At 34.3% G+C, this 24,624-nt stretch overlaps 1 long non-coding RNA gene across 2 annotated transcripts; it reads left to right on the top strand.

Annotated features, from left to right (window-relative positions):
- LOC148055836 (uncharacterized) lies at positions 1-24,299 on the top strand. 2 transcript variants are annotated; one of them, XR_015705080.1, is made up of 4 exons: positions 1-39; positions 12,104-12,167; positions 13,168-13,324; positions 17,292-24,299. It is a non-coding gene; the product is annotated as an uncharacterized LOC148055836 (long non-coding RNA). The 2 variants fall into 2 exon arrangements; XR_015705081.1 differs by having other exon boundaries at positions 20-39; positions 12,107-12,167.
- The last annotated feature ends 325 nt before the right edge of the window (positions 24,300-24,624 follow it).

The raw sequence follows: 24,624 nt of genomic DNA, 5'->3' as shown, positions 1-24,624 counted from the left end.
CTGGTTTCAGTAGCTACAGGTTGGCTGTGCCTCTTCAAGGTAACAATTTATCTTCTTTCTTAAAAAAAAAAAGAAAGTTCATTAATTCTTGACGTGGACTATCAGGTTTTCTACCCTACAAAGAGCCAGTAATGATAATCAAAACAGGAACTAAAAGCAAAATATTTTGGGTGTGGACTTTTGCCCAGAAGAGGAAGTAACAGGTAATATTAAAGAAAAAAAGTAGCAGTATCAACAAATCAAAATAGTCAAACTGTTTATTTTACTGAAAAATAATAGGAGGGTTTTGATTATTTTTTTTTTTAAAGAACAGAGGTACAACAGAAAAATAACAATAACATTTCAGAGATGCTTTTTATAATCTAATGCAGAGAACTCAGGCATGCTCTTGAATAACTGCACACCATCCTAGGGATACATAATTCCTATTTGATATATTCTTATTTCCTATGTATACTAATAGTATGTAACAGAATTTTAATTTAAACATTGTCTAAATTCTCCATATAGAATATTTGAGGGGCAGGGACAATTTTACTGGGAAAATACAGAAGACAAAATACCACACAGATTGTTTTCCACTGTGTAAAAGATTTCTGCGGCAAAGATGAATCACAGTAACATGGCTTTCCTTTCCTGGGACTTAATAGAAAAGAAAAAAAAAAAAAAAGGAAAAAAAATTCTATACAGAACCTGTTTGAGTGATATAATAGAAAACAAGGAGTAAATAAATAGGGCTTTTTTGACTAGAATAGTAATTGCAATAAATGCAATAAGTGGTGTCTGTGCATGTATCTTTTCTTGTTGCTGTCTGTAGCATCATACAGATTAGATTAATCCAAACCACATGTAATAAAATCAAAATGGAATCTGTGAGACAACGACAATGGGGTACATGGGAGTGGGCATTATTAGCTCTACTTCTATGTATCACTTTTGGGCCAGACATGTCAAAGCAATTTAAAAGGCAGAAAAATATCAAGAATTCAATTTTGCATATGGTAATTTGAGTCTCAGTGCAGGGAAATAATTTGCCCACAACCAGTTTGTGATCCAATAGGCAAATGGCAAGTCAAACTCAGGTCTCTCAAGCCTCTTCTATGTCTGTATGATCACAGCTCTTGGATTATTAGGTAGACTGTAAAATCATCCTGTGTCAATTAGCGCCTTCTAAGGGTTGATCTGTCATTTGATTCCTGCTTGGGAAAAGATCATGCCAGGTGGCTTTGTAAAATTGACTAACGAAAATGTATTTTCAAGTAGCTGCACGAGAAGCCTTGTATTTTGCCTCTACTGTTTAATGATTGTATTCTCTGAAAACACTTACAGAAGAACAGTTCAAACAAACAAACATACAAACAAGCTGACTTCCACAGGGAATTGTACCGATGGAATCCTAGTCGATTTTTTAAAATAATTTTACAGAACCCCTCATACAGGTTAAACCTGTCCTCATACAAATTCAATATACAGAAATTAAATTGTACTGTACAGCGGGGAGGTCATAATGCAATATTTTTCAAGGGTTTCTAGCAAAAACCCAAAACAAACCAAAACATGCTGAGGTATAGCTATACTGGCCTGCAGTTTTATAGGTACCATCTGAAGAACCTGCATGCCAGAATAATCACCTTATTTGTACAGAGGCTTGCAGATCACTGTGGATGTATTCATTCTTTGTGCTGGGAAACCAGTGCTCATAAGCGATAGCCCAATAGCTTCATTTGTCTTTGTCAGTTTATAGATTTCTTTAACAGTGGTTCCAAGATCTTCACATATTATGCAAAAAAAAATCTGGATCAAACTAATAGGAAAATTGTTGTTTAACTGTAGTAGACTTATACAAATATTTTATTGGCAACGTGTCTAACAAATCACTTGAATGAAATTCTTATTTCAGTTAGCCCACTGCAATTCCAATTCTACTGACATCAGCCCAATTGACTTATACCAGAATTGGCTGTTATACTCAGGCTCACACCTTGTTAAAATTTGTTTACACCCTTTTATGTATTACCATGAAATTGCCACTAGAAGTCTGAGGCAGTATAATTTATAAACTGAAATGTCAGCAAAGGGAAGCATAACTGTTAAAGCAACTAAAAGAAGGCAGTATGAATATTTGAATGGAAAAGAGACCTATTCTTAATTTAATTGCACTTCCCTCTAAAAGATCAGTATATACCTGACCAATGTAGATTCCATTATATTCATGTGTTGGTAAGGAGGTCAAAGAGAGTCTGCAACTGACGAAGCCTAAGTGAATGTAATGGTGGTTAATTATGCCCCTTTTCAGAGTCTCTCAGCAGAATTTTGTGGTATTTTTGTTTTGTCTAATGCACAAGGTATAAAGTGCAGATGTGTTTACATTTCCTTTGAAGTGCTGCTTTATGCAGCAAAAAAGATTATTTTTTGCCTTTGTACATACTGCTTACTTACATTTATGATAACTGAGCCACCCATGTTCTCAACCCTTGCTCTTCCCTCAGTTGTCACATGGCACACTTGTTCAGTGGCCCAGAAAATCCACTGCTGTGTGTTATACAAGAGAAATGTTAATAGGGAGAACCACAGGTTTTAAAGTAACCGAATGCTTGTTTGGAAGAGGGAATTATTTCAGGAGAACGGGAACTTTCGAATTCTGCAGTTGGCTTCTCTGTGCTATGAGGCCATGAAAAAGCTGCACAAGAGCAGTGCTGGAGGCCTCTGCTATTTTTACCTGGAGTGAACAGAACATATGACCTTTGTTTTTAAGGAAATGTCATTTCTGTGATGTGCTGCTAGCTACTATCGCACATCTCCAAGGTGACTTTTAATGCAGTCCCTCACAGAGCTAGGTTACACACTGAAAAGAGCAGCTCCTTACAACATTCTTAATGATTCGGGCAGTATTTTCTCAGCTGACAGAGGGGCTATATACTATCATTTTTACCCTACAGCCATAAAATGAGGAATCTTCTGTAACAGAACTCATGGCATGTGTGAATCTGGTTAGCAGAAACACTTTTCTCTCTTATTTTTGCACTCAGGATGAAAAGTGAAATGTGAGATAATAAAACCTAGTTGTAGCTCAACTGGAAAGTCTGAGGTCTGATTTAGGTCAGGAATCAGGATTCATCACCTCAGAGTTTCCAGTTCAGCAGAGTCTGAACTTTTGATTCAGATACAGATTTAGCCAAGTTTATGTGTTGCTTTGATAAATGTATAATAGCTGAAGACACTAAGTAACAGATGTGAGTTTATTTTTTATTTCTCTGTTCTTGTGGTTGTGTATAGCACTTTAGAAATAGAAGATACACTTGAAGTGTATGCATTTCACTTAGACATAATACTGAAAAAAGTAAGAACTATAAAATAATATCATGCTGTATGGGCTGGGTCTCTCATATTTTTTTATTCATCCTTTCTTCTAGTTCCAGAGCATTAGGGTTTTGTATTTATGTTGTAATATTGTGAAGCATTTTCACAGCAGTATACCAATACAAGCAACATTCCAGGTGAGGTGAGGCAGGTTATTAAGAAAAGGATGTTTTCATGGAGCAAGTAAATAAGAAGTGTTGATTTAGTGACCTTAAGTAAAGAGACTTCTCATTTCACTGGAATCACTAACCATTTTCTCCACTGCCCCCTCTCATCCTTTCCCCCAACACCAGACCCTGCTTTTTGGAGTTATCAAGAGAAAATATGGGTGCATGAAGTTGTGGGCATGCTAGTAGGAAACAGCTCATTGAGTCATTATGAAAGGATTGGGGCGGGGGGGGAGAAAAATAAACAACAAAAACCCACAATATAGTAATCATGATTCTTTCCATCACTAGATTCCAAAATAATTTACAATGAGGAGACATATGGGGAAACTCATGAAGGGCAATAACTACTGTTAAGCATCTTTTCTGTACTTTGGTCTATTGCTCTCTTTGTTAGCTTACAAGTACTTGATTAGGTGTGGAAAATGAAGGAAAACCAGAAGAACTGAAAATCTAGACAAATATCTGAAGAATGAAAGAGAAAAGGAGATCACAGAGGGAAAACTATGACTTCAGATGTTTACAGTGAACTCCTATAAACTGTGCAGCAGTGACTTAGTCTGGTATTGCAACTGTGCTTAACCATGCAGAAGAAACAGATTTCAGGAAAGTAAGTAGGAAACTAAAATTTCTATAACATGGAAAGAAGGTAAAAGTGTAGTTGTAATGACCAAAGAACTAATGTAATCTTAGAGAATAAAAAGTAAGGGGAAGTATCTGAAATGAGAATAACATCAATGTTTACCATAAAAGAGACAGTAAGTTTATTTGATTTATCTTCCTTTCTTTCTTTAAAATATCAAATTTAATGATGTTTTTAGTGAACTTTAGAAGGGATTTCTGTTCTGTCACTACTTGACTCATTACTTGTAGACTTTGTTATTAATAGGCAAGCAAAAGCTAGAGTAGGAGGGAAATTTTGTTAATAGCTAAACATGTTAATTTTCCTGTTAATCATAAATGCAATGTTCATATGCTTTGATTCCTGTGATCAGTTGGTGACTTCCAGTCATTAGGAGGAACTGACTGCTTAGGACTCCCTTTTGACCTCAATGGACAGCAAGATACACAGTCAGACTAACACCATTTAAGTTCATTGCAGAGATACCAAAGACAAAGAGATCCCCTAAAACTATGGCAGCATTGAAAGGTTATCCAAGTAGCATTACTTCTCTTATGAATGAAGAAAGAAGAAGAACTCCCAGCTAACAAAAAAGTGTGAGATTGGTAGCATATAAAGCTAAAACCAGCCATAAAGCCACTGTATCTGTGTTGTAAATGGTAAAAAGCTGCTAGCCTAAACACTGCTTTTAGGTTACTCCTAAAAAGTTTTCAGGTACCTAGTTAGCATAATAAAAAACAATGGAAGTGAAATATCAAGGGAAAAATATTTCTCTAACAGATTAATCATTTTGCACTAGTATCTTTTTCTTCAGGAGAAAATAGGAACTGTATTTGTTTTTCCTCTGTGATGTAATCTAAAATTTTATGTTACATATTCTGAGTTTATTATGTATCTCTTTTGGATAACTCATGCTAGTACTCAGACTTTCTCTCAGTTCCTTCAAGTGGATCTTTCAAGTGGATCTATCAAGCTGTCCCAGTGTATATGCTTGATAACTGCCATCTGCAGAATAAAATAATGAAAAACAAAACCAAAAAAACCTCTGAAACCCTAAGTCTTTCGTATATGCTAAAAAGAGATTTAAAACTTTGAAAAATATTTTGAAGAAGTAGTTTTCTTTAGTTTGGTAATGGTAAGAGATGCTATTTCAATTCTTAATTACTCTGCTTTAAGGTATAACTTACCTCAGTGGAAAAAGAAAAAGGATTGTGGAAAAAGGAATTTAGCTTAGATGAATTACCCCAGCTAATATTAAACTAGGTAGTTTGGCTACGTGTAGCAAATTAGCTATAAAACCAAAAAGCTCCATTTAGGCTAATGTTCATTGCTTCTTGGTAGCACTGCAGAATACATGAGCTTGGGACAAGGAACCATTTTACAGTTCTGTGTTTGTAGAGCAACAGGAGTTTTGCTGAAGATTGGTGTTAAGACAGTGCAAATAAGAAGTCCCACAGCTATTACTGTCTGTTGTATTTACTCTGTGAACACTGAAATTAGTTGGTGCCTTTAGCTCAGAACTTCTAAGAATGTAAACAAAGTTGAATTTTGCTGACTGAAAGTTGGAAAATGGGAGATTGAGTGTTGGAGAGAGAGTCCTGGGAAAATTACTATTTTGACTTCTGTTGAACTGTGGGTAGAGGGAAAGTTGTGTTTGTTAGCATGCCCCAAAAATATCAATAGCCCAAACTCCCTTCTTTGATGGTACGGGACTTTTCAGACCTCTGATACAAGGCGGGAGGCGGGGGAGGGAGAAGTGAAAGGACCACGGCTGTCTTGGTGTCTTTAGGCATCTGCTTTTTCAATAGCTTCCTACTGTGCCTGTTGTCATATTGACCCTGACTGATTATCCAGGTGTCTGTGGATAATAAAGAACAGAAATGTAATAGGAAAATCGGCAGTGTCTCTGGCTTCCCTCTAAAGACAGCCTGCTAGGAATCTATTTAACGCATAAAAATGCTTATTGCTTCTTTAGGAATCAGCCTAAATGTCTAGGGCATGTCACAGAATGAGTTGAAGAAACCTGCACTAGTAGTTTCTTAGATCTGTTAAATATAGGGGCTTTGCACACAACTGTTGTTCACCCAACACTTTTTAGAATCTTTCTTTCTAAAGCAGTTTGTGAGTTTTCTGCATTAGCTTTTCTTTTCAGTGTAATGGAAAGTTTTGATAATTTTCAATATTCACTCTGAACTTACTTGCAACACATAGCCTAAGAACAGAAAAATACCTTGTGGCTTGTACATCCGAAGAAACCTTCTACAGTTCAAATACTTGAAATGAATGGTAAGTGAGTAACAAGCCAGGAGCTTTAGGAACAAAGGCTTTTTTAGTGTATTTTTTGGTAATGCAATAGCAATAAAAATTTGCTTTCAAAGATGAAGAAAAACAGATTTATTGGCATGAAGACATTATGTACTAATGTCTTGTGATAACTAACTACTGGTAGATGTGAGAGAGTTATTAAAGACTGTGACAGAGTCTGGGGAAGATACTATGCACAATCACTTAACTCTTACATTAGTAGAGGAAAAGTGTCTTCATACTTAGTAGAACAGGCATGCAGCAAAGTTATATGAAGTGGTTCTTAACTGATGCAATCCTGCTCAGATCACTGACAATATTTTAGTTTGTCAAGCAAAAAAATCTCCCCTCTTCTGTACTTCACAGGAGTAATGTGAGGGTTGCATTGTTTATCAGCCCCAAAGTGCACAGATATTACAGGTGAGGAGGACAATTAGTCCACAGTTAGGACTCAGTTAGCCCTGCAATTAGGTAAATGACTTGTCGCAAAATATTCCTCAGTATTTACAGAATTCCTGTCTGCTATTCCTATCCAAACCATTTTACCAGGTCAAACTAACCTCATAGGTCTTACAGCCAATGGAACCAAATACTTTTTTTCCCCTATCTAACCTGCCTTTTCTTTGTATTTTGGCTTATTTTCCTAATTTCTTTCTACAGAATAACCTAAGGGTCAAGTACTTATGCAGATACTTCATACATCCCTTTTAAATTCAGACCCAAATCTCAGGCTCTGCATTTTGTTACCAAACCAGGTATATTTTGGTCTGCCATAACATGCATTTTAACATAATGTGAGCAAAGTTTTAGCCTGATACATGTTCCTGGTCAAAAACAGGTTTAATGGGATGCAATCTAGTGATCTGTGACACACATGAGATTGGTCTAGCTAATCTAATGGCCTTATGATTTCTATCAAACACTAAAACAATACTGAATATTTCAGAATATAATAGTATGTTGAACATCTTATGGTTCACCAAGAATTAATTTAATATTTACTTATAATGAGAAAACATTTTTCATATCTGTGAAGAATTTCTTTTCTCATCATTGCTGTTTAGTTGAGTAGTATGGTTGCCGAAAGACCAGCCCTTGCCCAAATGAGTTGTCCCATTACCACTTGCATCTCTGGTTCTGTGCATTGGAGACAGACTTGGTGACTTTGTAGCAGTTTCATGGAAATATTTATGCAGCGATTTTATCTGTAGAGAAGCTTCAGGATGTAGCTTCCTACAGGATGTAGCTTTAGATATCATTCCAGCCCAGAGTCTTTTTTGGTTGGTCAGATCAGATTAAACTAAATAGGGTCCAATTACTACTTTTTACCTTGGCTAGTTATATGACCAGTCATACTAAAATTGCTGCCTAATGTAATGAATTTTCTTAGGCAAAAATCAAGAAGAGTTAACGATCTTCATGGCTAAACTTAATGTTTATCTATATTGTTGCTTGACAGAAAGAGTGTGCCATAGTGTCCATTAGCAGATCTTTTCAGGAGAGCTCAAAGGAACTACTCTTACAATGTTTCTTTATACCTCTTTTATCTGTTTTATCAGTTTATTTTGCAAAGGTTTCTCCAGCTTTATGCATTAAGGCTTAATTTCTGTAGCTTGCAACAAGAGCATTTCTTAGACTTACATCAGAATTTACCATTTTACCAAGCTTGCATAAAAAAATAACATTACCATAGTTATATTTTATTCTGATGCAATTTTGCACTGCATTACCAACCAAAACAATGCTAACAAACACTGAAAGCATTCTAATTTAAAATAATATGATGATTTTATTTTTATTCCAATTCAACAAATAAGGTCACTATAGTTTTTCTGAAGGATATCAATATATCAACACAGTTTAATTTATTAATATCAAGTTTAATTTCTCTACCCTTCACTGTTCTGATCGAATTTCTGAAGAACTAAATTATCTCACAAGTCAATACTCTATTTTCAAAAAGTTTGACTCCTGTGTCTGCTAAAAAAAAAAAAAAAGTGAAAATCCCACAAGGCTCCTAAATCCTCCATTTTACGTTCCTGTCTCTGCATTTAGACATCTATCAAAGTGGATGATTTTTCCAACACATCTTGCATGAGAACTTGCTATTCTTTTCAAAATGAATCTGCTATTTATTGCCTATATATGGAAATTCTACAAAAAAAAGTCTGTCATTAGATACTACTGCTCTTTAGCCAGCCTCACTTCTGTTTTCTGTGGACCCATTCAAATGTGGTATTAATCATCTAGGTACCTTTGTGGCTACAAAGGTAGACAGTTCATTGCTGTAAATGCCTGTTAATGTCATTCTTGGTTGGTGACCTTTCAGTTACCATGAAGGTAAATAAAATGTCTGAAAATCTCTCTGTGGAGTCCTTTTATTATATGAACTGTACACCCACAATTATATCTTTAGCACATATTTTTAGCATTGCTAAGCACATTGTAATTGTTAACAGTAATGTTTTACTGCAGAGTGACTTAACTTTACAAAAATAAACCAAAGGCAAGCCTCAGCTTTACATGAAACGGAGATTAATGGTTTTGGAGAGGAAGATATTCTAGCAGAAGAATTTTAATAAATCATTGTAAATCCTTTGTAGTTCTCTAGTCAGTTGCAGTGAATTAGCTGGCACTTATTTTATGCTTCATGATTTGCATCATGAAAGATGAAAATGTGGGAGACGTTGATACACTTCATCTTTTCTTGAGGCACTTTTCATCTGACTTATTCATGGTCCCAGACACATGTTAGGGAGGTACACTTCACCATGCCGGACGAAGTACAGCTGCATGGTAAGCTTTACTTTCCTTTAGTTTATAAGGCAGTTCATATACACAGAAAGAGATATTCATCCACTTGGGAAGTTCCTTCAAAGACTAGAGCCTTGTGCGTCACCAAGGTCTTTAAGTTTGTAGTAGATTATTTCCAGCATAAGCTTGCCCTGACTCCCATGATTTTGATGTTATTTTTTTGTAATACAAATCTCACTGTTGTATTTTTTATAAACTAAGCATATACGATGGTAAAGGTTACAGCTTAATTTTATTATTACCAGTTTCCAGATTTTAACAGAGAAGTTCTCTTTCCAGAAACACTAGGCCTAGACTTAGCCTATAAAAATATGCTTAAAGTTAAGTGTTGGGTTAATTTCTCTAAAGGTAATGGGAACACTGACATACTTAGGTAAGAATGAAGAGTAATGCCATGCAGTTTCCAAGTGCAAAAGAGGAAATGTAGGCACAGTTACCCCATACATTGGCTTTGGGCATAAAGACGGCTTATGAAGGAAGTTCCTGTCTCCAGCCACTCATTCCTGATCTATGATTTGTCGTCCTTTCAATTTCTCTGACAAAAGTCTTTGTCAAGGTGCGCTGTAAACAACAAAAAAAGTCTGATTTTTAAATTTATGCTTAACACTTAGACTATTTCAGTATTAGGTTTATTTTAACCTTGCATCATTTTTATGAGCCTTTTGCAGTGTAGTTCCTCAGAGAGCTTTATCACCACAAATGGTAAGGTCAAGGGCATTACATCTGTATTGCAGGGGCAGGAACAAATGGCTGGGGTATGTGGGATGGAACTGTTAAACTGGTTTTGCCACCAAAACAAAGATAATATATTACTCACAGAAGAAGAGATTGACAGATTTAGCATGAAATCTAAGTTATCAGCTAAGGTTACAGCTGACATTTGTCTGTCTTTCTGAGTTTTTATTCTAGATTTATCTGCAGCAATCACATTTACCTGTTGTGATTGCTTGCCAATGTGCAATGAAAAAGAAAGGAAATACAAAGCCCACTGTTAGTTATTGATCTCAACATATACAGCTTTACATGTTCACATCCAGATGAGTGGTTTTTTAAATATACAGATTTCATATTTTCTTTCATCCCTTTTTCTCTTTGGCTGCATCTGTATAGCCTATCCCTCTGAATACTCAAGTCAATGATCAGTGTCCTCTCCTTATCTCACGGCAGCACTGTTGGACATAGCGAATCATACCGCAGGGAAAAAAAATAAAGCAACTTCATAATATTTCTGTGTGACGACACAACTTCAAACATTTGCAACACCAACATTGCTTACTGACTTCTGTGCCATAAAAGTTCAACTAAAAAGCACTGCTAATGAAAACAATGTATGCTGCAGCTGATGTAGGAGTGGAAACTCTCTGTCCACATTTTCAACCTGAATTTTGGGAGGAGTGTGCAGTTGGAAGCTGAGTATTCACAAGGAGAAAGTAAAACATCTTCTAAGATGAAAGTGAAATCAACGATGATATGTTTGTAATTGTATGACTGGAATGATAGATTGAATTATTCTTACATTTCTACATAGCTATTTAGTAATGGTTAAAAATATGCTAAGCATTAATCACTTATTCTACCTCTAATATGAAAAGTGCCTTTGAAGAGAAGCTGTACAGATACATGGCCTTTCTATAGAAGGAATACAGAAAAAAGATTAACCTAAGACTTAAATGTGTGGTTTACATATCAGTAAAAAACATTTTCAGACATATAAATCGATCAGATATTAATAGCTTTCACAAAGATGTATTTTCTTCATTATATATCAGAGCTTTTAGAAATGTCATTTTGTAACCTGAAACAGCACTTATCCACTTTGAATTTTCAATTATGCATAGTTTAGGTAAGCTAAGGCTCGTTTTTACGGGAAATGAGGTCAAATTCAGTGTTTTGAAGATGGTAGCACATTATTAAAGATATGTCAAGAGCCACAACTCAGTGTCTTTTCTAAGCTTATAGCTTTAAACCACTTGTTTCTTCTATTCTTACAATGAAAGTTCAGAAAGCAATCAAACAATGGAAGGCATGTTATGAAGTATGGTCATGTATTGCACAAATAAAACAATATGTGACTGGAGCAAAACGATTAGGAAGAAAAAGAAGCTGTACACCAGCTGCAGAGGCTAATGTGTCGATATACATACTAAATGAGGGGCAACATATGGCACAGGTTGTGCTGCTTTTATGATGTGCAGAAGTACTTTATTCCCTAGTTCTTTTTTTCAAAACAAACTTTAAAATCAAAAGCTTAATGAACAGCCTTACCTTTTCGACATAAAGGAAATCTGTTGACGGGAGTTTAAGTAAAACTGAAAAGCTGTAACAGTTGTTTATTGTTATAAAATAACTTGCTCAACTCCTCTAATTCAATGTGTCATATGAATTGTGGTTAAATAACCATAGCTTATTTTGAAACACAAATTAATTATCTATTACAAGCATGCTATTGCTTATCTCTTTCAAAGTCTCATTAATATGCAAATTACTCTAATTAGGTCACTGTCAGACAATATTTGTGTAGAGTCATTTTCCAAGGTTTAATATGACGGGTTTGGTTCCTAAATATTTATAAATAGTGCTCCTAAAATCAGCTTTACTTAATAGGGATCATTCTGAAAGTCTCATTAGTTCAGTGGAATTAATCTCAAATGACAAAAAGGAAAAAAATATGACTTTTTTTTTTTCCAGAAGATGATATCTTTCAATTTTCACACACAGTATTAGCAGATTAGAGAAACAGTATTATATTTTTAATAGGAATTATACTTAAAAAGTCTTGCCATATAAAACTGGACGTGTCTTTGATCTCTTGTTTTTCATGTATGCCTTGATAAAGAAGCGAAGACAAGAAACAGAAAACTTTATGCATCATGAAGAAAGTCTGATGCACTGAAAAACAGGTACCACAGACAAGAATTATTACGTACAGTTGTAAATATATACTTTCTCATTGCGTCGAAGTATATAACCTTTAGGGTATGACACTTTGATGGCTTTTTAAAATCTTGTACAAGAGACAGGGAAACAGAATGAAAAATATTTATGAATCAAAGAAAAAGAAAAGAGCCCCAGAAAATAGAATTTCGAAAGCTAAAACTTTGTGATAATACATTGCAAAAATGGAAAGCAGGCATTTTTCCTGTCCTTCTGGGGAGGAGGGAGAATTCAAGGGGAAGAGAGAGAGAGAATGAGTTTGTTTTACAGGACCACTTTCTGGGTATACTCTGATTTAGAATAAAGCTGAAATTAATTTAGAAAAACATCAAATAAAAGAGAATTTTTCACCATTTGTATAATTTCAATCTAATGGTCTGTATGCATGCATTATAGCTATTTTTCAAACTGATAGAACCGATATTTTGATACCAGAATTTTTATTTAATAAGAAGCAAAAAAACAAAGAAATAATAACCATAAATTCACTGCTATTATGTGAAGCCTACTTAAAGGTCTTATTTCAGATTCAATCTCCAAATATTTTAGATTCAGTATCATCTTGGAACAAAATCCTTCTTCCTATCCATTATATCTGCAGTTTTTTCCATCTCTACAGAGCTTATGACAGGATTAGGCACACAGATAGAGTATTTGTATTTAAAAAGTACAGTGCTCAACTTCTTTTAAATTTTTTTAGATAATTTGAGGAAATTTAGTTAAAATTACCTTTGATGGTAAGTATCATGGTAAAACAAAGCATGTAAAATACCATTTGAAGGTGAATATTTTTCCACAGAAAGTTGCAAAGCTTTGAATATAAGTTATAATTTGAAAGACCTTGCAGTATTAATCATAGTATTTGCTATTTAGATAATATAGTCATGAAAACACAAGATAGTTCCAGTTGTGTCATAATTTGTATAAGAATGTCTTGTTTCTCAGTAGTTTAATTTCCTTTTTAAGTATAGGTAGATAAAGAAAACCTTCAGGACCTTCCTGGTGAGCAATTGGATGGTTTCAATCACATCAGATAAACAACTGGCATTCCTCACTTTCCTCATGCCTCACAGTCCACACCAGATAACCCTATAAAACTTGACCTGGCAGAAAGAGATTGCAGGTAAGATGGCTGGCAAAAGCCAGGGGCTGACCAAACCCAACAGTAAGGATTGGAAGGGGGTGCGAGGCAGCCTTTATCAGCACCAGGGGAAAAGAAACACACATGAACAATTAGCTGTCTTATTAGAAGACATGTCAAATGTCACCTAACACATCAGATAAAAGCATGTTAACTTTGAAGTGTTTCATAAAATGGTAGAAAGTCCTGGAAATTATTATTTACTGTTTTACTCTGAGGTCTGCTGCTGATTATTAAGCACAGTGAAAACATTCTGCATAGTTTGTTCACAGTCACATAACTGTGAAGGGTCCCCTCTCTCTCTCTCTTTCTCTCAAAATAAGTAATGCTTGGGTGTTTCCCTAGGAGATGGATCTGTCCCTGTGAAAATAACACCAATTTTTAGACAACTAAGTGAGAATTTAGCAACATTGCATTTATTCCTCATTCTTAAAGATAGAGTTCAGACACTGTGAATGAACAGTCTGTCATTGAGGTTGGGAGTCCAAAGGGAAGAGCTTAAAGGATTAACACAGAAAGAAATTTAATCTTAAAACCCTTCTTGAAATCTTACATCAAGTCCCAAAACAAAGAATGAAAGATAGAGGCAAAGAAACCATGATAGAGATGTAGACAACAGAACAACTTTACTTCACTGTTTTTCCTTTAACTAGACTTTATCATGTTTTGATTTTTGTGCCAGGAAAGTGAATACCTTTTAGTATCTTACATGTCCATGAATTCTAGGACCCAGCAGCCCCTCATGATGTGTAGCATTTAGAAACATCTACGTGATACTTCTACAAAATCCATAGCCAGGATTTTCTCATAGTGTGAAATGGAAAATCATGAAAAATTAACTACAGCTTTTGTTTGATTCTTCTGTTAGACACTGTTACATTTGTCCATACCAGAAAGATGCTACAATTCTATTTTTGTAGTGTCAGTGTTTTTAGATGTGAAAGGTACATATACATTGAATAGGTTACCTGTTACTTCCCATATTAACACCATATTTGAGATGGGGGTCTCCTAGTCATTCATACTACTCATTCAACACTTTATGCTCTTTTGACATTCTACCTTCTGTGAAATCTTGCTTAGGTTATGTGATTTGAATTCAGATTTTACTTTCCATGTTCTCTTTGCTTTCTGAATTATCCCAACCATCCTGGAAAGCCGTTTTAGAATTCTAGTCCTCTTACTTTCTTTAGGCTAAAAATGAGGAAGTTAGCAGAAAATTTCTATAATTGCATCTTGGAAAGATGTAAGCTTCATACAAGTCTTCATACAAGAACAGATTTAACCTAATGTTTTTTGACATTTTTTTTTCTTTTCCTTTCCCATGGTAGCATCTATTTTAGACTGTGTTCCAATCTAAATAGTCTAAGCATTATTGTGGGAACAAACAATAATCTATCTATCTAGCTGTCTTTTTTTTAGGACAAAAATGGGATTTGGAAAGATTATTAATCATTATTATAAACACAAGCAATTAAGTTGGGGGGTTTTCAAAGTTAGACAACACCCCATTTTTGCTATGACATGAAACTATGAAATATTTCTGTCTTTCATCTGAATGAAATGAGTCTATAACCAGAAATCTCATGTCATACTTGCAGTGTTGATTGCAGAAAGAAATGTACATGCCTGAATTGCCTTCCTTTCTTTTGCCCTTTCTTTCTTCCTTTTCTCCCTCTTCACTTCCCCCTTCTTTCTTACTTTGCTTCTTGAGATACTTACACAGAACATACTATTTCTGTTTTGGGACTTGTGAAACAGCTTTAGGAATGTTGAAATACTTTCCAGCTCCCCCTAAATGGTATTTTAATGTAACTTTCTCATTTATTAAAAGAAGCAGTTTGAAGACACAGCCCAGTGCCTACTGAATTGCTCATTTATAAACTAAATAGTTTTGACACTGGCTTCACAAGGTTCAGGATTCAAACTTGCCTTCTCAGAAGTTTTGGTGATACCTGACATTGTAATATTACTACTTGTAGAAGTGGTGATATTGTGGATTTTACTGTATTAACCATAACTATTGTATGTTAGCTGTGTGTGTTACCAATTAATTGCTAAATGTTTTCTTCCAGAAAATAACTACCATATGGGGATTGTGTAAAAGGTCACAAAGCACCTTAAATTTATTTCCGTTACTTTTTTTTTTTTTTTTTGTCATATAATTTCATTTACTCAAAGTGCATTTACTTGGAGTACAACTTGTAGCATACTTGGAGTATAAATTGTCAATGTTAAATCAGGACAGTGTGATGCCACATTTCACTTGGAACTTGCTCCTGAAGGAGGAGAGGGGAAGACGACAGAGGAGGAAGAGTACACAAGTAGATAGAAATAAGGAAGTGGGTTTGAGGCTGTAACAAAGTCTTTATCAAATCTGTGACCCTAATTAGAACTGCCCTCTAATGTGCTCTAAATTTTAAGGAATCAACACAATTTACATCTTTCTATTCAATTCCTGTTCTTTAAATTTTTTATAAAGCATCTATACTAATAAGAATGCAAGCAGGTAAGCCCTTTCTACGGAGTGTGCTAAGAAAATTTTATTTTCATAATACATGGTTGCTTCAAACTTAAGCAAAATTGGCTATGCTGATGTTCTCCATTTTGGCTCCTGGAAAACCTGGAAAACCTCTGTCTCTGCTTCTTGCATATTTTTTCTGTCACTTTTTGCCCACAGGCTCTAAAGGACTGCACTGCAACTCCTTATTCAGTATGTCTGGATGAAAAAAAAAATCACTTTACAGTTCAGGGCACAAAAGACTGTTCAGCTGAGAAATCCTCAGCAGCTATTGTTTCTAATCATAGAAGGATAATATTACTTAATGTATAGATTTTTAATATGTATTAACTATTATTATAGATTGGTATATTTATAAAATTTCATTTAGTTTAAAATAATCAAAATTTATTCAATATGACTAATGTAGAAGACTACGATGCAGCTATAGACTGTTTTGTGTCTTTGAAACAAGAACTCTTATTCCCCTGAAATTTAATTACAAGGACATTTTCATCTCTGTAGCTAGTTGACTCATCTGTTCAGACTGCCTTACTTGTTCTTTCAAAAATAAATTTCTCACTTTCCCTCTTTCTAAAAACTGTCTTCCTATGTACTTGCCTGACCACTTTGTTCTAGATAATGAACTCACCATGAGATGTCAACACGCTTTTGAACTGTTCCATTGTTCACATGTGTTACACAGATCCCACGTGTCATATTGTGTGTTACTTATATTAACTTGCTGCCTGTCCATTAGGTGTTTAGCTCAGAGTTGTTACTCAACCAAAGCCAGATTTAGATACATCTTATATGATAAAGAGGAGGACAGATGAGGAAAAATGTGTCATTTCACTTTCAAAAAAGGTTTTTACCAGTACAATTTAAATCACCACAAACAAAGGTCTTGCTTGTTCAGAAAAGTGTATGTCCCGGTAGGTATTAACACCTGGAAAACATTCTTATGCATATGAAAAACAGATCTGGAAACTGATTTCAAATGGGAAAAAACAGCAGCGACATTTTGTATATTAGCCATGAAAGTATTTTGTATTTTTGTAAGTAATTTTATTGTGGTTTTTAATTGTTTTATACTTAAATTAATTTTTAAAGAAGACATGTTCCTTTCTAAGATTGTTACTACATGTGGAGTACCAGAGTGACGTAGTATACAAGTGCACAATATAGACTACCTAATTTTAGAACATATTATGCACCTAAATTTTAGTTACCTCTTGAGAGACTGATTCCTTGCATTCAGTTGCTGGTCGGTGAAGAACAGTAGAAGCCACAGAAAGCCTCCAGCAGGAGACAGTGTCTGTGTAAATGAGGTCTCTCTTCACGAAAGCTAGGCTAGAAGCATTTTGGTTTGGCTTGCTTGGACTACCTGTTGTAAAACCATGTCTTGCCTTCAGTATTCATCATCATCATCCCTGTTCTCTTTACCAGAAAAAAAGTGCTTCGCTTGGCTTGGAGGACTGCTGCTCATTTTCTTCCCTTGCCTGCTCAGCTTGGATTCAGAAATGCTTCCTGAAAAAGCCGTTTTGGGAATGCTATGTCAGAGAAGGAGAAAAATTCCTTTTTGAGGCACATATTTTATCTGGTGATGGAGGGTCAACACTTTGCTTCCATACACAAAGCAAAACAAAGCAAAACAACATACAATACTCATATTGCTACAGCATGTTTCATACAATAGAGACCAACAAAAAAAAAATTGTGAATACTTGATACTACTCAGGGTTTTTATTTGGAATTACTTTACGTTTGTGTATTATGCTAAATGCTCCACCTGCTTTGAGCTTCATGGAAGAGGACTCGAAGAGAACTATAAAAATCTGTTAAAAATTATAGATACCTTTTCAGTACATAAAAATGTCACAGCTTTAAAGTTCATTATCTCTAGTCCTCTAGGGCTAGAAGTGATAACTGGTTCCTATTTGGAAAATGTGTTTCCTGCTACAGTCATATAGCTCCCTGTAGCTGGGAAAATCTAAAATGCCTTTTTGAATATACTACACCCATACTTTTATAGGACTTTTGAAAAAAAATCCCAAACAATAGCAAAATATTTTATATGAGTGTTTAAAAGCTAAATAAATTATGGGTTACAGTTATCTGCTTCTGTGCAAGGTGTCATAAAACTCTACCATTCTGATTTTGTTGTCTTTTAATTTTGCACTCTTGCAACAGTACATGAGTATACACAGAGCAGTATAGAAATAAATACTAGAGTCTGAACAGAAGATTTTAGGATTTGATCCAGATTTTGTGGAAGTCAATAAATGTTATTCTGGAAAAGAGGAAGATAAATATTTCATAACTAAATCACAGCTTGGAAAAAAGAAAATCTTTGAAATTGATATGAAAAGAAAAAAGAAAATTAAATCATGGATGTAGAGGGAACCAAAATCAACTGAATCAGAATAGAAAAAAGAATGAGATAATCTAAATATTAGGTAAAATAAACTCAGGATGAGTTCTGTTTCCCCAAGGAACAAAATCTCAGTGATAATTCATGAACACACATCCAAATCTAGTGTACATGATAGGGTTATCTACATTATTGATCAATTCTTCAATAGCAATAGAGCAAGTCAATGGTTTAATAGATATTTTCCATCACCAATTTTTATACTATGAAAAGTCTGTTAAGTAATGGAACCATTTTTCATTGTGAAATAACCTTTATGTTACTTTATTGTTCAGTGCTCTCTTGGGGAAATAGTCTTTGCAGTCTGTTAGGAGGGCTGATGGCATGCAGTAGAGCAATACATACCTTGTGACTTACCAAAATTATATTGAATATCAGAAGTCATATTACGCATTTGAGTCTCCTGTCTATTCTACCACTTCACCTCTTGCCTTTTGTGGTTTCCTTGATATTTCTGAAGGCTTTGTATTGAAGATGTGGTTTCCTTCTATTTGCTTCTTATTCTGTTTTCTATCCAGCTGGCTTTTGAAATGTGGCCCTCCCACTGAACATGGAAACTGTACCATCTGGCTGAGAAAAGGCAAAGACTTTTGATCTCTAACAGAAGCCACTGAAGCTATAAAACCAATCAAAACCAAAGAACTAATACAAATAAAAGCAAAATTGTAGACTTAAGCATTAATTGTTAATTATGCAGTGATAACAATATTGGTAACTGAGAAAAGGAAAACAAAGACAGCAGTTCATAAAGATAAGAAAATGAAACAACATTCAAATTCAATAACCCAGAATAATCCACGATCAATAACAAATTATGAAATGTTTAATTTATACTATTTTCTGTAAAGATTTATTATGAGATGGTTTTAAAAATCTTGTATTATAGCTAAGATGTTTAAGCTTTTATTTTAAATTAACTTGACTGGAGGAGAATAACTAATGAAATTGCATTTTGGGACAAATTTCTTAGTGAATAAAGATTAAATATTTTATATAAATAAATCTGATTTTAACAGATACATATCATTAAGAAATATAGGTTTGAGTTAGAAAAGTCATAGAGGTAGGCATTCTTAATGTTATACTTCATAAAACTTCTAGGCTGATTTTACATATAGGGCTTCATGTGCATAGCTATGGATATTTGATATGTAATTTAGTGTGTGAATATATATATGTATTTACAAGTAAAGATATTCTGGTCAGATAAACTGCTAATAGCAAAATTCTGTATATGTATTTTCCTTGCTTTCTATTTGATCTGTATAAATTTGTGGGTTTTTTTCATAATAATTTGACAAACTATCTTAATTGCATACTTCCACTTTCGTAGTGCTTTACTTTAATTGATAGCTCTTTGAGCATTTAGCTATGCTACACCCTGGCTGGATGAGTTGGTTTTTTAAGGTGAAGGGAGAAATGCCTAATTAATTAGCCACTGCATTCTTTCAATGAAAGGATATTCCTCTTTGGTTCTTTAAAAGTGAAAAGTACAGAAAGCTGATTGAGAGAATTAAATCTCTCACCTATTTACAATGTATATGTAGATGTGTGGACAGTCTGCACACTAAGTCTGCCCCAATTTTTAGTGGAAAATCCTGCTTCTACTATTACAAAGTTGTCTAGGAGTTTCATGGACCACATTAAAGAGGAAAAATTTGTATTATGTCAACAGGAACCACTCTTCAAGAATTATCTGCAAGTACTTGGGTATGCTGAACATTTCCTTTCTCGTTACTTTTCACAAATACCATCCATAGGCTCTACTTTGACTCTTGAAGTCTGTTTGCAAATCTTGTGCTATCCAATAAAATTTACTAGACTCTGTAGGATTATACTTTACCTGTGCAAATCTGCAAAATGCTTTGCTTACACCATCACTCCTGTAAAGGAGGGACTATTTAGAGAAGCTGTGCACAGCAGCTCAGAGTTGTTACATTTCATCCTTTGACAAATATTTACATTCTATTCATGCAAATAGATAGAGTTGTGTGGGAGTTTTAAAGAAAAGTTATGAAAACCTAAGAAACATAAAAGTTTAAGTAAAGCAGCTGATGGTTGGTTGATTTTTAACGATGAGGCTACATATTTACCCCAAATTTTACAGGCATAGAATATAAATTACTGACTCAATGTATAAATGTGATGATAAATCTTTCCACTTGAACGTGTGTCTCTCACCACAGCTATATAACTAGCTAAAGTGGTGGTACCTCCTTCCTGAGGTGGAGTAATCAGATATGAACTAGTTTAAACAAATTTGACCTTGAAAAATGTAAAGCTCATTTATTCTAGGGAGTGAATGAAGCATATTTAGTTTAAGTTAGTTGACAGATGCATATAGATTATCTTCAGAGACAGAAATCCTGGCTGGGCTGAAGTCAGTGTAAAATTCAGTGACTTCAGTGGAACCAGAATTTTGTCCACAGTGTCGTAAGCAACTGGGCTGGTGACAGCCAGCTCTCTGAAGCCCTTGCATGGATTTGCAAGTGTGTTTGATTCCAGTTGCCCTTGTAACACCGTAAATAATCTTCATTTACTCACTTAACGTTCCTTTGATAAACAGTATCTACAGCAATAATTATAAAGGAACCTCTTCTTTAACATGGAGGAGAATAGTGCTCAAAGTATATTCCAACAGCTAATTAGACACGTCTTTTTTTTTTTTTTTCTCCAACTTGTATCCCCCTTCCCTGTCTCAAAAGAATTAAAAAGCAATACAGCACTACAGAAAATAACAGGGAGATGTGATTCAGTTCATCTTGTCAAGCTACAGCTTTTAATGATGGGCAGACTGTCTTGTGGTTTCTTCCGTGTGCGATGTAACAGCAAAATATATTTTAGTAGTAATTTCTAACTGAGAACAAGATTCTGCTGTGTCTGACATCCAACCAGCCATGAAGGGAGCTAAATACAGTGGCTGCCCTGGAGAGAATCCAGCAGCCACCCCACATGAGAGCAGTATATAACAGATGGGACTAGGATGACTGATTTAATTAGAATATTTTAATAGAAGAATGGAGAAACATTGCACAGCTCTATCAGTTAGTGAAAAACTCTATTAAATTCCCCAAATTAATTGTTCCATAGGGAGAATATGTCAAATAAAGCATATCTCACTGTAATCTCTCTCTCTTTTTCTCTATTTCTCTCTCTCCACCTCTCTCCTCCCTGCCCCCCCCCTTCCTTTTTTTGCTCATTTGGGGAAATTCCAGATGATCATAATGGAAAAGAATCCGTTACATTCAATTTTTAATACACCTAAAACTCTAAAAGAGAAATATGCATATGGTTATACTCAAATATTTATCTAGATCTACTAATTAAAATGCTGAATGGCTTAAAGCATTTGAATTTATCTGATACCTTCAGTTCCAAAGATTTCTTATTGTAGAAATATCTTTCTTAATCATAAATTCAGAAAAAAAACCCCACCTGCTAGTGACAAATTATTTCATATAAGATGTAACTTTTGTCCAAAACAAAATTATCTGGTTTTATTTGTTTTTTTTGTTTTGTTTTGTTTTTATAATAGACAATAGGTTGTACCATGTATTTGAATTGCCTGTTAGGATTGAATTATTAGAATTTGAATTAAAATAAATGCATTTTTGTTTAGGCTTTTTTTTTTTTTTTTTAAGAAGTGTTAAAAGAATATCATGTGAAAGCCTTTAAATTTTCCCAGTAATATCCCATTATATCATCACAGGACAGAGAATTCTGTAAACTATCTTTCCAGTTCTTAATAGAATGTCTATTAAATAATTTTAGCCATATAATAATTTCATTTTTGGGTTTGAAAAAATGTTATATTTTAGGAAATACAGCAAACCTACTAATGATAATGAAAGAATGACATACCAAAAAGCTTAGCAACACAGTGCTTAATGGTAATCCAGTTGTTGGAATAATGGAATCTGTATCAAGTAACCATGACAGAATCTCCTATTCAGTAATTGTTCAAGTGCCAAGAAGAAGAACAAACAGTCTAGCTAATAGCACAAGAAGAGAATCTCAGTATTATTTTGCGGGACCTTCCTATTAAATGAAATTATAAAGGGCTGGAAACTTATCGAAAGAATATTTAAAGAAGACAAACAGAATACTTAACCATCATCACCATCATCATCATCATAAGTTGGGACAGTTTGTTTTATTTAAGGAAAGGGCTTCATTGTTGACAGTGATTCATCTACACAGGTCAGATTTTTATCATTCGTATTGCAAAATGAGAATGTTACATTACTTGAATGTGAAATTTAACAAATCCATATGTTTTTAAAGAAAATTAGGATGACATGGTTTTTGTTTTTCATATGCTACCCAGACATTTTAATTTTTGTGATGATTTCAATGAAACAACCATCCTCAAGTTGCTTTTATTTTTCATGGAAGATTTTTACACAAGAATTTCATTCCACAGTTTTGTAGCTTTTTAGTCTACATTATTCTTTCTTAGCCTTCAAGAATGGTCCATCACAAAAGCACATATAGTCACTCCCCATTCAGGAGTAGCTCATAACTGACCTTGAATTTGTTGGTTTCTACAGAATATTTGGAAGGATACTTATTAAAAAACCAGAAAAGACCCACATTTCTTCCTATTATGTGGGCTGTCAATTTGAGCTCCTACTTTTTTCATTGTTGAACGATTCAATGTGACATATATTACTAAACTTTTGTAGTCACTGAATATTTCAGCAGCACCCTAGATCAGAATCCTACAGACCGTAAAACTTGTACCTCTGCAATGTCAGTCTGACATTGAGAATGTCCCAATAAAGAAATTAATGTAACATGCAGAATGCAGTTATGATGCAATTAATGCCTCAGTCAGAACAGCAGTTCAGGTTAGAATTTACAACTTCTAATGAATCACTAAGTCCAACTGGTTCCTTAAGTTCTCTAAGTTTTGGGAAGGAATTAACTCTGCCTTAGTTATTTATTAGTAATACCATGTTCTGGCTTTTATTGTGCATGCTCAAGCTCAGCAGTACCATCTCTGCTCTGGTTGAAATAAGGTTCCCTGTTACATTTGCTAAAACTACTGAACAGAGGTCCTTTACTGCTTTGGGGTGTATTGTTCTCCTTGGGAGAGATAATTCCTCTTCATATACCTATTACTTTAGGATTAATTTGTTACTGCCTGCATGCTAGTGCATTTGGAAAGCAAACATTGCTCAAAGTTTAAGCAGAATAGGAGGAAACCAAAATGTTAAGTACAAGCTAAATGAATTGATTTTCAGAAAATGTGGTAGTAATTGTTATTGAGGTCAAGTAAAATGGGCCTCTGAAGAACTGTCAAACATGCATGGTGGGTTAGAAATGATAACATGAATGGTGATATTGGTTGACTAATAAGTTAATTTTTGATTAACACTTCAACTTCACCTTTTATTACAGTGTATAAGAATATTGAAAAGCTAAAAAAATACTGAATAATCAATGAAAGGTATGTGTATTTCATTGGATTCAAAACTAGAGCCATCATGTAATTAAGAAAATGTCCATGAAGGCTTCCACAAACAATGACCACCTATGGTCTCACTGATGTTCCTTCTCTACTTTTCCATCACTTTAGAAATCTTATAGTTTGAAGTTTTGAGGGGAGAGGAAAGGAGGAAGAAATGAGGGGAAAGGTTTTTTTGGTTTTGTTTGGTTTTGGTGAGGGGTTAATGTCTACAGAGAATAATGAGTGTCGCAGCTGTGATTACAGATTTCAGATGCTCTGAAAATGAAAATAAATAATGAAGCTAAAATTTTGCTACAATGTGTATATAATTTTACTAGTTGCTCTGTTAACTGATGACAATGAGTCGGTATCGCCCTTGGACTATATTATTTATGAACATTTTTGTCTTCCTTTGTGTATTGAATTATATTTGCATTAGAATGTTTTTGTATACTTGAATTCATGTATTTCTGATGCAAAGTAATATATTTTTTTTTTAGAATTCCACATTAAAGTAAAATGTGGTTGAACTGTGAAAATTTGAGGAATGAAACACTATAAATTTTATGAAACAAAAGCAGAGATTAGTGTTTTCTTTCAACTCCTAATAACTGGCTGTCTTTTCTGTGATTTTTAAGTTGTTACTCTTGTTCTGCTTGATCAAAACTAGGAAGAAATCTAAAATATATAATTAGCATTTTCCTCAAATTGTACAAAACCACATGATATTTTTAAAGTAAAATAAGACAAGTTGTATTTCATATATAGGACTGTCTTTACATTGAATATATAAGTGTACACTAAATATTTCAAATATCTATTATGATTATAAAAATTAGTCACTCGTTAGCAGAAACATATGTTGGATGGAATCTTCAAGGCATTAGAAGCTGAAG

This window comes from Nipponia nippon, unplaced genomic scaffold (assembly GCF_047370975.1).
Source record: "Nipponia nippon isolate SJK-2023a ecotype South Korea unplaced genomic scaffold, ASM4737097v1 scaffold_2, whole genome shotgun sequence".
NCBI classification, from domain to species: Eukaryota; Metazoa; Chordata; class Aves; order Pelecaniformes; family Threskiornithidae; genus Nipponia; species Nipponia nippon.
This window is presented reverse-complemented; position numbering and strand designations above follow the sequence as displayed.